The 13,242-nt window shown below is 34.3% G+C and overlaps 1 long non-coding RNA gene across 3 annotated transcripts in view; it reads right to left on the bottom strand.

Moving 5' to 3' along the window:
* The window catches only part of LOC147843111 (uncharacterized), a 74,848-nt gene that overhangs the window by 38,998 nt on the left and 22,608 nt on the right, over positions 1-13,242 (bottom strand). Inside the window, exon 4 of one of the 3 annotated variants that reach the window (XR_015495690.1) lies at positions 11,868-12,542. The exons of the other annotated variants lie outside the window; for them this stretch is intronic. This is a non-coding gene — a long non-coding RNA (uncharacterized LOC147843111). Of the gene's footprint in view, positions 1-11,867; positions 12,543-13,242 lie in introns of those variants that run through there. 3 annotated transcript variants of the gene reach the window in all.

The raw sequence follows: 13,242 nt of genomic DNA, 5'->3' as shown, positions 1-13,242 counted from the left end.
GAGGCAGAGGTCCGATAGAACATCATCAACTATAAAAACAAGCCCAGTGTTTTTGGATTGCCTCCAAATTGAGTTCAGATGGGCGGGAGTGGAATCCATCATGGTGCTCACTGGACGCTCGGCTCCAAAATGCCATTAGAGGGGCTTAACTCACTCTGCCAGTCATCTGATATCAAGCAGGGGGATGGACGGGGGCATCAGATGTGGAATACATAGTGGCAACAAAACTTCTCAAGGGAATATAAAAAGTAACTGAGCCATGGCACTAATGCTAATGTTTACACTCTGGGACTGCGGGACCTGTTACACATGTCGGACAGAGAGGCAGCCAACAGGATGTGAGTGGGCACATCCTGAGCTTGCATTTGATTGGCGATACAGAGTAGCAGCAAAGTTGACTTGGCATAGAGTACCGTTTAAAAGAGATCTGTCTGTATGCAGATTTCGGTTTCTGATACTAATCGAACACGGCTGAGCCAGCAAGTCAATGCTTTTGAGTTGACTTGGAGAGAGGCGATCATTAGCATTTGCATTTATCTCAATGGCAGCTAATGTGTCTCAGAAAAAAATAGTCAATTAGTATCTATTGCATGAGCTCTGAAATGTCAGGCAGCCAACACTCAGGCACCAAGGGAAAATGACGCCATGTCAACACTGATTATGATGGCATCAAAAGAATATGAAAAGCTGTCCATCCTGAGCTGTGAGAGAAAACAGACAGGAGAAAATATATGCAAATACAAATTTGCAAAACTAAATTAAATAACTGAGATATACAGTATATATTTACAATTTGTATTTGTTTAATATATTTTATAACATACTGTTATTTAAAAACTTTTTTGTCAATATGTAGTTTCTTAATACTTGAAATCATTATTTTTTACCTATTTATATTGTTTTTACTGATACTGGTACAAACAAGAATATTAGTTTATAACAGGGTTCCCCAAACTTTTAAGCCCACAACCCCGAAAATAACAAAGTCAATGACTCGCAACCTCCATTTTTCTTGAAGGTGGTTAAAATTAGCAAACGTTTCACACACAACAATAGACCTATATAAACATGAGCATACTTGCACCTCAAAAAAGTGCTATAGTTTAACAACCATATATTTTTTATAGTCACTTATTAATTTTGCTTTATTTTATATTAACCTCTTAATTTTAATGTTTTAGAGTGCCATAAAGGTTGTCAGAAAATTGATGTGTGGTTAATCTAAACACCCCAGGGATCGTAATCCAATGAAAAAGAAAATGGAAAGGCTGATGGAATTTAAATTGTATGTTGTTGTTTTTTTTAATGTAACTATGAATTATCTTTTGAGGGTTATGGATAAAATATGGTAATTCTAATAGTTGAATAAAGTTAGAGTTTTGGAAATCACCAAGCGACCCCCCATCATTGTGCCGCGTCCTCCCCCCAAGGGTCCTGACCCCCACTTTGGGAATCACTGGTTTATAACATACAATGCATATAATTAAAATGATACACCTACATTGGGTTGCCACAGCGAAAGGAACCGGTAACTATTCTAGCATATGTGTTTTACGCAACGAACGCCCTTCTAGCTGCAACCCAGTACTGAGAAATACCCATACACATCACATTCACACTCATACTCTACGGCCAATTTTTTTTTACCTAATTCACTTGCACTGTCTTTGGACTAGGCATGGAACGATAACTGTTTTCAAGGTATACTGTGGTTTGGAAAAGTCAAGGTTTTAAAACCATCAAAATTTTCTGACAACTGGCCCAGCCGGGACTTGAACAGCGACCTTCTTGTTTTGATGCGACAGGGCTAACCACTGAGCCACCATGCCACCGTCCTATAGACATACCTATTCAAGGCAAATCTAGACAACCAATTACATATATATATATATATATATATATATATATATATATATATATATATATATATATATATATATATATATATATTTCATTGTGGTCTTTTAATTTTTTCCAGAATTCTATATAAAATATACAAAATATATTGATTTTGCAATTAATGCACTAGTATTTAAAGTTTTGTTGCACATAAAAAAAATTTTACAATTTGAAAAAACATACATTTTTAAAATACAGTAAAACAGTAACATTGAGATAAATTACATGCAATGGAAAATACATGCTACATGCACAGCTGGTGTTTTTCAGCTAACGGTATCAGTTAAATAAACAATCATTCATTTAGTTGTTCATGCATAAAACAAGATGAAAGACAGTCAGGAGCAGCAGGTGAATGCAGAATCTCTATTCAAAATACTGAGGTAAAATAAATGTTCATATCTTAAAGAGATGGCAGGGAACTGGAATTACATGCAGTGCTTCTTGTCCAGTCTGAGACCCACTATATATCGTATATTTAAGAGGCAGTAAAGACCACTTATTTTTAAAGAAAACAGATCTTAAACATGGCGATTTTGTAATGGAAAGTGAGTTCACCGGAAGCCATCAGGCTGGCTGGCTGAAAATTAAACTATGTGCTAATACCCCATTGCTATTGATGAAAAACCAGTTGTTACTCCAGTCTTTAGTGTCACATGCTCCTTTAAAAATCCTTACAACAATATTGCTTAATATCATCAATGTTGAAATCAGTTGTCCTGTTTAATATTTGTTGAAACAATTGGTAATTTTCCAGTAATCTTTGATGAATGAAAAGTCCAGAAAAACAATTTCTTTGAGCTAAAAGTCTTCTGCATCATGATGAATGTCTTCCATTTTTCAATTATTTCAATAAATTAATGCTAAAAAGGCGTATTTCTTTTTAACTTTACTGACCTCAAATTTGAAATGTGCTAACTTTCCTCGCTAACAAGCCAAACTACAGCTCCTTTTATTTTCGTAATGTTTTTGGTTTATACTCCATGAATTCACTTGACGAACCTGATGTCATAAATCACATTTTCTAGTAGGTTTAAAAAGTTTAAAGATGCACAGCTTCTACTGTATGTATGAGACGCAAATGCAAAACAATATACAAGGCTAATGTTCACTGTAATCAAAAATAAAAATAAAAACATTATATTACTATATAAACAAACAGTATCTTCATATCCACACCAAATTTCAGATAGACAGACAATCATCGATCTTCTATGAATGCCATGAAAGCAGACGCTACAGTGTACATTGTGAGGTTTTGAAAAGCTGAAATCCATGATTCGAGCAAATAGTTCTCATGAATGGCTTTTTATATAACAGAACAGATTTTTGATTATGACTTCAGTATAAACCAATTCACTTCACTGAACGGATTATGCTGTACACAAAAGCAAAACACAAACACATCTTTCTCTTATTCATTGTGCTTTTAAATTGTTTTATTAATGACTTTTATGTGGCATTATGATGTTTGAGGCATTTCTGGCTGTGTTGCTAAAAAGAAAAAAAGTATTTGTTGTTTGTGTCTTTCTGTGTTTGTGTTGCATTATCCTGCCATGTCAAACTTTTAATTAGCACACACTTAAATGACACAATGTAAAGGTTTATGTATGGAAAATTTATGCAAGACACCTAGTGGTTGAACTAGGTATTGTGCTTTAAATTACAAATATTGGAGAGAAGTTATATTATGGAGCCAGATCAGTCTCAAAAATAACACATTTACACAATAAAGTTCATACATGCATTTTACAAAGCAATTCAGATGTAAAAAAAATAAATGAAAACAATTCATAAACAACATACAATGTGTGAATTCAGATTATTTGGATGTGTATTTATGAATCATGTTTTGAATTTACAAATTGGATTTGTATTTTTGATTGTGTTTTGAATTTACGGATTTAATTTGTGAATTTACTAATTGTATTTTTATTTTACAAAGTGAAATTGTGTATTTACGATTGCGTTTTGAGTTTATGAATTGAATTTGTGTATCTACGAATTAGGTTTTAAATTAAGTTTAATTTGTACATTTATGAATTGTGTTTTGAATTTAAAAATATATTTTGTGCATTTACGAATTGGGTTTTGAATGTACAAATTTGTGCATTTACGATTATGTTTTGAACTTACTAATTAAATTTGGGTATTTATGTATTGGGATTTGAATTTACAAATTTAATTTGTGCATTTATGAATTGTGTTTTGAATTTACAAAATAAATTTGTGTACTTACGAATCGTGTTTTGAATTTACGAATTGAATTTGTGTATTTATGAATTGTGTTTTGAATTTATGAATTGGATTTGTGTATTTATGAATTGTGTTTTAAACTAATAAATTGGATTTTGTAAATGTGAATTGTGTTGTGGATGTATCTTTTTTTGTAAATGTAATGTATTGTAAATATACAGTAGGTCTGTCAATGTAATTAATGTAAATAATCACACTTTTTTGTAATTAATCATGATTAATCATAAAACAACGTTTTTATTACAGAAATAAAAACACAGGCACGTAAGTGCCATTTGAATTTCAAAACAATCAATGCCAACAGCAACAAAAAAAAAAAAATTATATATATATATATATATATATATATATATATATATATATATATATATATATATATATATATATATATATATATATATATATAGTTTTTTTTTTTTTTTTTTCTCCATGTTGGATTCTAATTGGACTACAAACACACACGCACACACAGACAATGCGCACAGTACAGCGGACCCGGTGAGCGAGGGAGGGATCCCTTTAGATTCATCGACACCCACAATCGAGTTCATCAAATTTGCTTAAACTAAGCGTTTTAAAGTATGGCTGTATTTTACAAGCAAAGATTCTGACACAGCAACGTAAAGCAGATGCTTTACAAAAAGGGGGAAACACGTCAAACTTGAAATGTGAGGGCTTATGGTAGTAACTTAGCTTAAAGGCAGAAAATAGGGCTGTGGCTGTGACAGCTTGCGACTTCATTTGCCACTTTCACTACAGTACATTTACATGGACACCAATACTCTGCTTTTATGATTAAGATAATACTGATTAAGAGTGTATCATGTAAGCAGCAATTTTTATGATTACCTTAAAGGATCACGCGAGTCCCGAAATGCGGAGGTTTTTCTTTCAGTTCGCCATGAGGCAACAAATTCCATTAAAACATCCTGAATGAAAATATGCTGAATGAGAGTGAACTGCTGAACTGCAGTCTAAAGATTAAAAATGAAACACCCAAAATTGCATGAAACTCTGAAGGAAACGCAGGATAGCCTGGTAATGCGACATTAGATGTTTTATATTGAAACTTTCCTTCTAAAAGCACGTCCTTGGTCCAAATTTCTTGGCACGTTAAACACACGAAGGACTAGAGCAAGCTGAACTGGCGCTCAAGGCAAATAGCAATCACACCGCCCTCAACCTGAAAGTGACCGGTTCGCGGATGAAAGTTAGGACCGGGGGGTTCGCTCACTATTCTGCTGCCCAAGGCAGCCGCCTAAGTCGCCTCTATGCACGCGCCATCCCTGAACACACGTCGGCCACAACAGGAAATAAAAAAAACTGCAACTGTGTTATTTTTAATTTTTACGCACTTAAATATTTAATTTAATTAATTTTGACAGCCCTAATATATATATATATATATATATATAACCCAAACCCGAACCCAAATACGGTACTCGGAATGGCATGAATAGCGTGTTTTTACGAATACTTATTTTCGAACAAATACTTTAAAAATTATTTGTATTCGGGAGCAAGAAAAACATTATATCAAAAAGCTGCATTTCCTCCTGAGACCACAGTGCATGAGTGAGAGAGAGAGCGAGAAAGAGAGAGAGAGAGAGAGAGAGAGAGAGAGAGAGAGAGAGAGAGAGAGAGAGAGAGAGAGAGAGAGAGAGAGAGAGAGAGAGAGAGAGAGAGAGAGAGAGAGACAGAGAGACTCTCAGTCGGAGGGCAGGGCGGAGGTGAAAGATCTCTGGCGCAAGCTTCTCCACAGCAGCAGACAGAGAAGGCTCGGCTGAGCGAAAAAAATACTTCTCTGCATCACTATTTTTGTTAAATAGATTTTTGTACCTTAATTGGGTTCCAGATGCAGTTTATAAACTTGTAGCGGAGTTTGTTCGGGATTTTCCATTACGCTGCATTTTTGAAGTTTGCAATCGGGTGCTCTCTGTTTACGCAACGTTAGCTCTGTTAGCGCGGTAATTTAGACAATAGACTGTTGATAGAGTAACGTTAACGTTCGTTTATAAAGGTTAAAATGATGCTTGTGCAGTTGTGTCAAATAGTATCCACTTATGGGAGTTATATGGTACGTCTAAATAACTGTCTTTTGCAGACAGCAAGATATATGCTATAGGCTAGTTAACCTTAGCATAGCTTCCCGTCACTTTTTATTAACTTGAAACTCCTCAAATACATTTGGGCACCCAGAAAAAGAGTGAGACTGCTTCTGAGCCATTTCTTGGTCCTCCACCAGTAAAAAAAAAAAAAACTTCATGTTCTTTGTGGAAGCATTTTACATTCAGTGGTGCTGAACAAAAGTGGTGGTGTAAAACAAAGTGATACTGTATAATGTGTGCAAAAGTGAAATCAGCAGAGGCAGAGATATTAAACATCTGTCAACATCTTCTATGCATAATCATTTATTTTCTTTTCGGCTTAGTCCCTTTATCAATCTGGGGTTGCCACGGTGGAATGAACCACCAATTTATCCAGCATATGTTTTACGCAGTGGCTGCCCTTCCAGCTGCGACCCAGCACTGGGAAACATCCATACACTCTTTCACACACATACAATAGGGACAATTTAGCTTACCCAATTCAGCTGTATTGCATGTGTTTAGACTGTGGGGGAAACCTGAGCACCCAGAGGAAACCCACGCCAACATGGGGAGAACCCAGTCAGGGCTCGAACCAGCAACCTTCTTGCTGTGAGGCGACAGTGCTACTCACTGTGCCACCGTGCAACCTTCTATGTAATGTATTATCACATGCACTAAAAGCATCCTCTCCTGATACTGTCTGTGAACCCCCACAAGCATCAATCCCCTCAATCAGCACAGCTATGTTCTGATAAATCCTCCACAAGCACCAAACCATCAACACAGCCACATTCTGCCCCAGCAAGTCAGTTTCAAACATAAAAAAGTTTAAAAAAAAAAAAAAAAACTTTGTGTCTGTTTTGTGGCAGGCAGATGACAATAGCAGGGCTGTATCTTTTAGTATTATATAGAATACTTTTGTTCTGCCAGATCTCCCAGGCAGGGTTTTATTTAAATTTATTTAGCTAATTTTAGTTTTTGGAATTCTGTGCATTGGAAAGAAGTTCTTTCAGAAGAAGTACAGTTTTTTGAAATATTATTTGTTTTTATTCTGTCTATTTAGTGTCCTTCAACAAGAACAGTGGTGGTGGGGTTCATAATATTCACAATGGTATTTTATTAGTTGTTGGTTTAACTATGGATGAGATAATGGCTGCTATGTTATTTTCTTTTCAATGACATTTCTTGTCACATGTTTAAAAACAACAACCAATATTGCATGTCTATAATTTATATAATGGGTATAATTAAACAATACTTTCACTATAACGTAAATTAGAAGTGTAATAGAAAAAATATATATTTTTGTGCCATTTTGAATTTTACTCGAATACAAATACAAATACTTTTCCCCCCTCAACAAATACAAATACCGGCTGCTCCGCACATCCCTAATATATATATATATATAGAGGCAGCCTTCATGACTGAAATGAAATACAGTTTCTTAAAAATATGTAATTGGTTAAACGGGCAGTGGGCCGAGTTACAAAGACCAAAATGAAGACACATTCTGACACACAATACACATTTTCTGGGGAGTGTAACTGCCTTTAGCATAGTTTAAGTCTTTAGCATGTTCTTTAGTCAGAAAAACAAGTACTCACTTAGCATGTTTCCTAAATATCTACAAATATTGCAGTATGTTATGATTTAGAAGAGTAAAAAACTTACAGCACCTTTATCAAGCGTAACAGCAAAGAGATTCAGTAATTGACTCTCAAAATACACCATTCACAGCCTGTCATGAATCATTTATTCCATGCGCTGAAGTGTGCAATAAGATAGCAGATGAGTAGTATCTCCACATAAAATGAAACCGCTTTTATAAAACTAATGATATGACAGCAGTCTACCTCTTGTGTGGGTGTACACAATTGTAAGCTTATTGTTCAAAGTGCTATTCGTTTTGTTACATATTAAACCTTTTAGAGAGAGAGAGAGAGAGAGAGAGAGAGAAAATGAATGAGTGCAATTCTAAAGGCTGACTCTCTTTTCCTCTTCCATTGCTGTCGTTCCTCCACAGGAGTTCGATCACATCAATGCATCAGTCTGTTTAATGGTGCACACAAGTGGGCGAACCGTTACGCCCACCCATTCATCTCAGCCAACATATTCCTCTCAAGGTGATCGCAAAACCATCATCCTCTCATTTTTAAATCACTACGCTTTTGTCAGGAAAGACATGCTCCTGGATTTGCATCTTCTGTTAGTCCTGCAACAGCATTACTGTCAAATGTGCAGTCTTAATTCAATCCTTAACCATCGTAACCAGATGTCAAATAAAAAATTTTAAAAATCAGCGTGTGGGTAAAAACATTATATATTATTTTAAATTTATAGATACATTTTTTATACATTTTAGATATTTGTGAATATGTTTGTATGATTTTTAAATATTATTATATATAAAATTATGTAGTTACATTACAAAGCTAAATATGGTGGTTATTTTAATGAATTCTGCATAGTTTACATTTTCATTCCCTACAATATATGCTGTCGCAGCTTTATCAGAAACTGTAGAACACTTAAAATAATACCCTCAAATTTTAACCTCCAAGATTTATTTGTCAAATTCACAGCATGCCACAGTACTTGCTGACAATAAAATATGTTGTTGCTAACATCACTGCCAGACTGCCCTCACAGAAAAAGAACCAGTCACTGCACATGTCAAAGTTTGAACGGTTTATGCCACTGAATCTTTGAAACCTATTTAGGAGTTTTGTTTGAGGCCATTTGGATCAACTAAATGAGAAATGTTAAATACATTTATTCATTTAAAGGAATAGTTCTGCCAAAAAATTTAAATGCTGTCATTATTTACTCATCGTCCACTTGTTCCAAACCTATTTTGGAGTCACTTTTTTATTTTTAACACAAAGCAAGATATTGTAAAAAATGTTGTAACAAAAACAGCCATTGACTTTCATAGTATTTTTAACCATGGATGTCAATGACTACTTTTTTTTTTTTTTTTTTTGACCAACGTCCTTCAGAATACCTTGTTACATGTTCAGAAAATTCTGAAAACCTTAGTAGTAGTAGTAGTTGTTGTAAACTTTGTTGTCCTTGACAGGACATTTGTTATGGGCATCCCCATATTGCTGCAGACATTCCATAAAAACAAACAATTAAAAACCAATACAAAATGCAGCAGTTACAAAATTTATAATGATAATTAAGATAAACTATTGTTAAATAAACCCACTGAAATGGGTACAAAAGATTTCTTATATCGGTTCAACCTACACTTAGGGACACTTTATCTCCTATACCAGAGGGAAGCAGATCATAATGTGGAAATAAAAAAATGTGTTGAATCATTCAGAATCATTTTCACCTGTTAAGGACACAAATCTCATTTAAATTTGAGGATTAAAATATTCATACTGCCCAACTATTTACCATCTTTGAGATGCATCAACTTTTTTTTATATTTATTTTTTACACTGTACAGATAGGCTGCCAAACCACACTGTAATACCATACTCGACAATGCTTTCAAGAGCAACTTTATAAAACATCATAAGCATCTTGTTAACTCCAAAAGGACGTAACCTCCATAAAAAATACAATTTCTGGTGTAAACGAGCGCAAACTCACTCTATGTGTGTTTTCCATGTAAAAGAACTGTTAATGTACTGTAAATGCCCAAGTAGAGGCCTCTGACTGAGTAATAGGATGGTCACCTTGTGGTTTAGACATTTTTAATTTTATCTGTGGTGGTGGTGGTGTATAAGGTTTGGTTTAGTAACGTACCTCTATGGAAGTCCGTGCCAAAACCAACACATTCCACTTCCAAACAAACTATTTTGTGTATATGAACGCAACACTGACCAAAGATATATGAAAAAAAAATGGGACATGTCATGATGCAACCTTATAGACAAATGCTCAAGAAACACTGCTGTTGTTTTTTCAAGTCGCAATGTTGGCCATTACACTTCAAGTTCAAGCAAAGGGTGAAAATGTGCCATGATCTAAAACAACTAGCCATGTGTGAAAGCACCCACTACATATTTGGTCCAAATGAACAAAGAGAACCAATCTATAAGTGTAAAGACAATCTAAATTAGAAATTTAATTGACAGGACAGTAGAGAACTGTTCAATAATGTCATCATTTTGCAAGTTTTTCCTTCTGGGGTTTTATAAATTGCATAAAGAGACCTGTGAACAATGTTTTACCATTAGACTCTGGTAGACTCTGCATCATTGGCTCTCCAAAGCGATGGCATAAAACAAAAGCTCAGTTTTTCTTGCAAATTTGTTGTTCATCTGTAGTTTACCCAAAAAAAACTTTTCTAGAGCTAAAATCACTTTCAATTACTGCAGTACAAACATGCCAAAAAGTGGTTAAATTTACCAGTTGTTGTAAGAAATAAGCAAACTATCCTCCTATGTGAAAGCCCCTAGAAATATACATCAAGCATAAAGTCAAGCAATCAATGTAAGAGCAATATTTATCTGCACCACATCCTAGTGGTCATTTTAACACACAGGAGTAGTCCTATAATGTTTCTTAAAACACACACAGCACTTTTAAACTTCACATTATAGCATTATTTGTATAATTTATGCTGTTTCTTCCAGTAAAGAGAACCACAAACTTCACTCGTAAATGGAAAACCATTTTTCTAAAACACCATTTAAAACCGAGGAATGGCTCAAAAATGCCAAATATCTTTGGGTTGTAGGACTATAAACTGAACACCTGGAAACAAATGTCAGACTTTAATTGTCATATCATAAAATATGCTGATATTTCAATGATTGTGAGTCTCCTTTACCGTCAGGATTTGGGGCATTGGCCTGTTGTGGAAGAATTTGCTTCCTGGGGTCTGTTCTTTGTATATGGATTACTCAATTAGCTGGGTTTGATTATTGCGATTTGACACTATCCAGGATTGTTTAGTTCTTCAAAACTCATCCGAGAGTTGTTGTCATAGCAATAATAATACTGAAAGTATGTACCAAATGCTGATATTTTCTTTTTTTTCTTCTTCTTTTTTTATGCCAAGAACAAATTACATTATTTATACAGAAAATTATAATTTTTTACTCATATAAAACCCACTTTAACAAACCCTAAATACACTGCCTAAAGAACGATACAAATAAATAAATAATAAATAAATAAAAAAATTAAAATTAAAATTAAAGGAAAAGTAATTATAAAAAAAATTGTAAAAAAGGGCTGCCAAATCTTTTTAAAATAAAAAAATAAAATAAATAAATAAATACATACATGAATAAAATAATAATAAATACATATATAAATAGAGTGACTACAGTAATGGGTAATACGATCAGCGATAAGGCTGTGGTATCTTACAATGGTAAGTTAACATAGAAGAAGCTTGATAAATGGTGATATTTTCTTATAGTAGTAGTTATATACACTTGGGAAAATAGTAAATGAATAAATGAATTAATTCATTCATTCATTGTTGCTGAATGAATTATATATATATAAAGTTTAAAAATATATATTAATAACACTTACGCAATCTGCACTGCAAAATAAAAGTACAAAGACTATCACCCGCTTTTTTTTTTTTGTGTGTGTGGGGGGGGGGTGACTTTTTGAATACAAACACGTATAAACGCTTTAGTAAAGTTTGTGTATAATAAAAGAAATGCAAAATATTCAACTTTTTTTTTAAGGAATAATACATTTATGCAGTCATGCACATGTTTTGACAGCTAATATGAGAGTGGTTTGATGCTTCACAAAAGTTACAGACAGTTTTACCAACATCAATATACTTTTGTGATGAGAATTTAACTTAAACATCCAGTTATTCTTTACACTGATTAGGAAACCTGCTACTATGATAAAGAAAATCTGCTCTAACTGTAAAACTAAATAAATTGCTAAATTCTCTAGACACCGGAAAGTGTAAAGCCTGTGGCTCACAATAAAGGTGGAAAATTATTGTATATCATATTTAACAAACTATAATTAAATATGTATTTTATGTAATTCATGGATTATTGAATATTAATTAGATGATGTCATTACGCTGCTGTGCCATTAGCCAATCGTTGCATTGCTGATCATGATTTAGTCCAGTGGTCACCAAACTTGTTCCTGGAGGGTCGGTGTCCTGGAGATTTTAGCTCAAACCCTAATCAAACACACCTGAACCAGCTAATCAAGGTCTTACTTGGTGTACTTGAAACATCCAGGCAGGTTTGTTGAGGCAAGTTGGAGCTAAATCCTGCAGGAACACTGGCACTCCAGGACCGAGATTGGTGACCCCTGATTTAGTGGATCGACAGATCTGTCCTTCACAACACACACAGCAATCTCAGATCAGTTCATCAAAACATTTTAATCTGATTCACGAACTTGAAGAACCAAATTAGACGGAGATCAGTTAGCAAGATTAAAAGATCCAGGATCTGCCAAATCATCTTATATCATTTAAGCGAGGTACGAAAAATGGACCCCTAGTTTGATAGATCCTCTCTCCAGTTGAATGTAAATAAAACAAAAGACATGGTGATAGATTACAGGAAGGCTTCTCCTAGCCCCAGCATAACAACTATCAAAGGTTTGGACATTGAAATTGTTAACACGCATAAATATCTAGGGGTCGTTATCAACAACATGTTGACGATCCATCTTTGATCATTTTGGGTTTGTGCCACTATGATGACACTGTTTTATAAGCAATTTATTGAATCTGTTTTATCTTTCGGCATTGTAGCTTGGTACGGCAATCTGAGTCTGTCAAATCAGAACAGGTTGAGTAGCCTTCTAAAGGTGGCAGGCAAGATCATCAGTTTAAACCAAACTGGTCCAATGGTAATTTACCATGTTTATGTTTTAAAGAGAGCTCAGGGAATCGTATTACCCCATATCACCCATAGTACTCTGTGTTTCAAATGCTGCCATCAGGACATCGTTTTAGGCCCTGTTTACACTAATATGTTTTAGTTTTAAAATGGCGTTTTAGAATGAAAACGATCCACGTTCACACTGG

The sequence above is a fragment of the Danio rerio genome, chromosome 7 (assembly GCF_052040795.2).
Source record: "Danio rerio strain M-AB ecotype USA chromosome 7, GRCz13ab, whole genome shotgun sequence".
In the NCBI taxonomy this organism is placed as follows: domain Eukaryota; kingdom Metazoa; phylum Chordata; class Actinopteri; order Cypriniformes; family Danionidae; genus Danio; species Danio rerio.
This window is presented reverse-complemented; position numbering and strand designations above follow the sequence as displayed.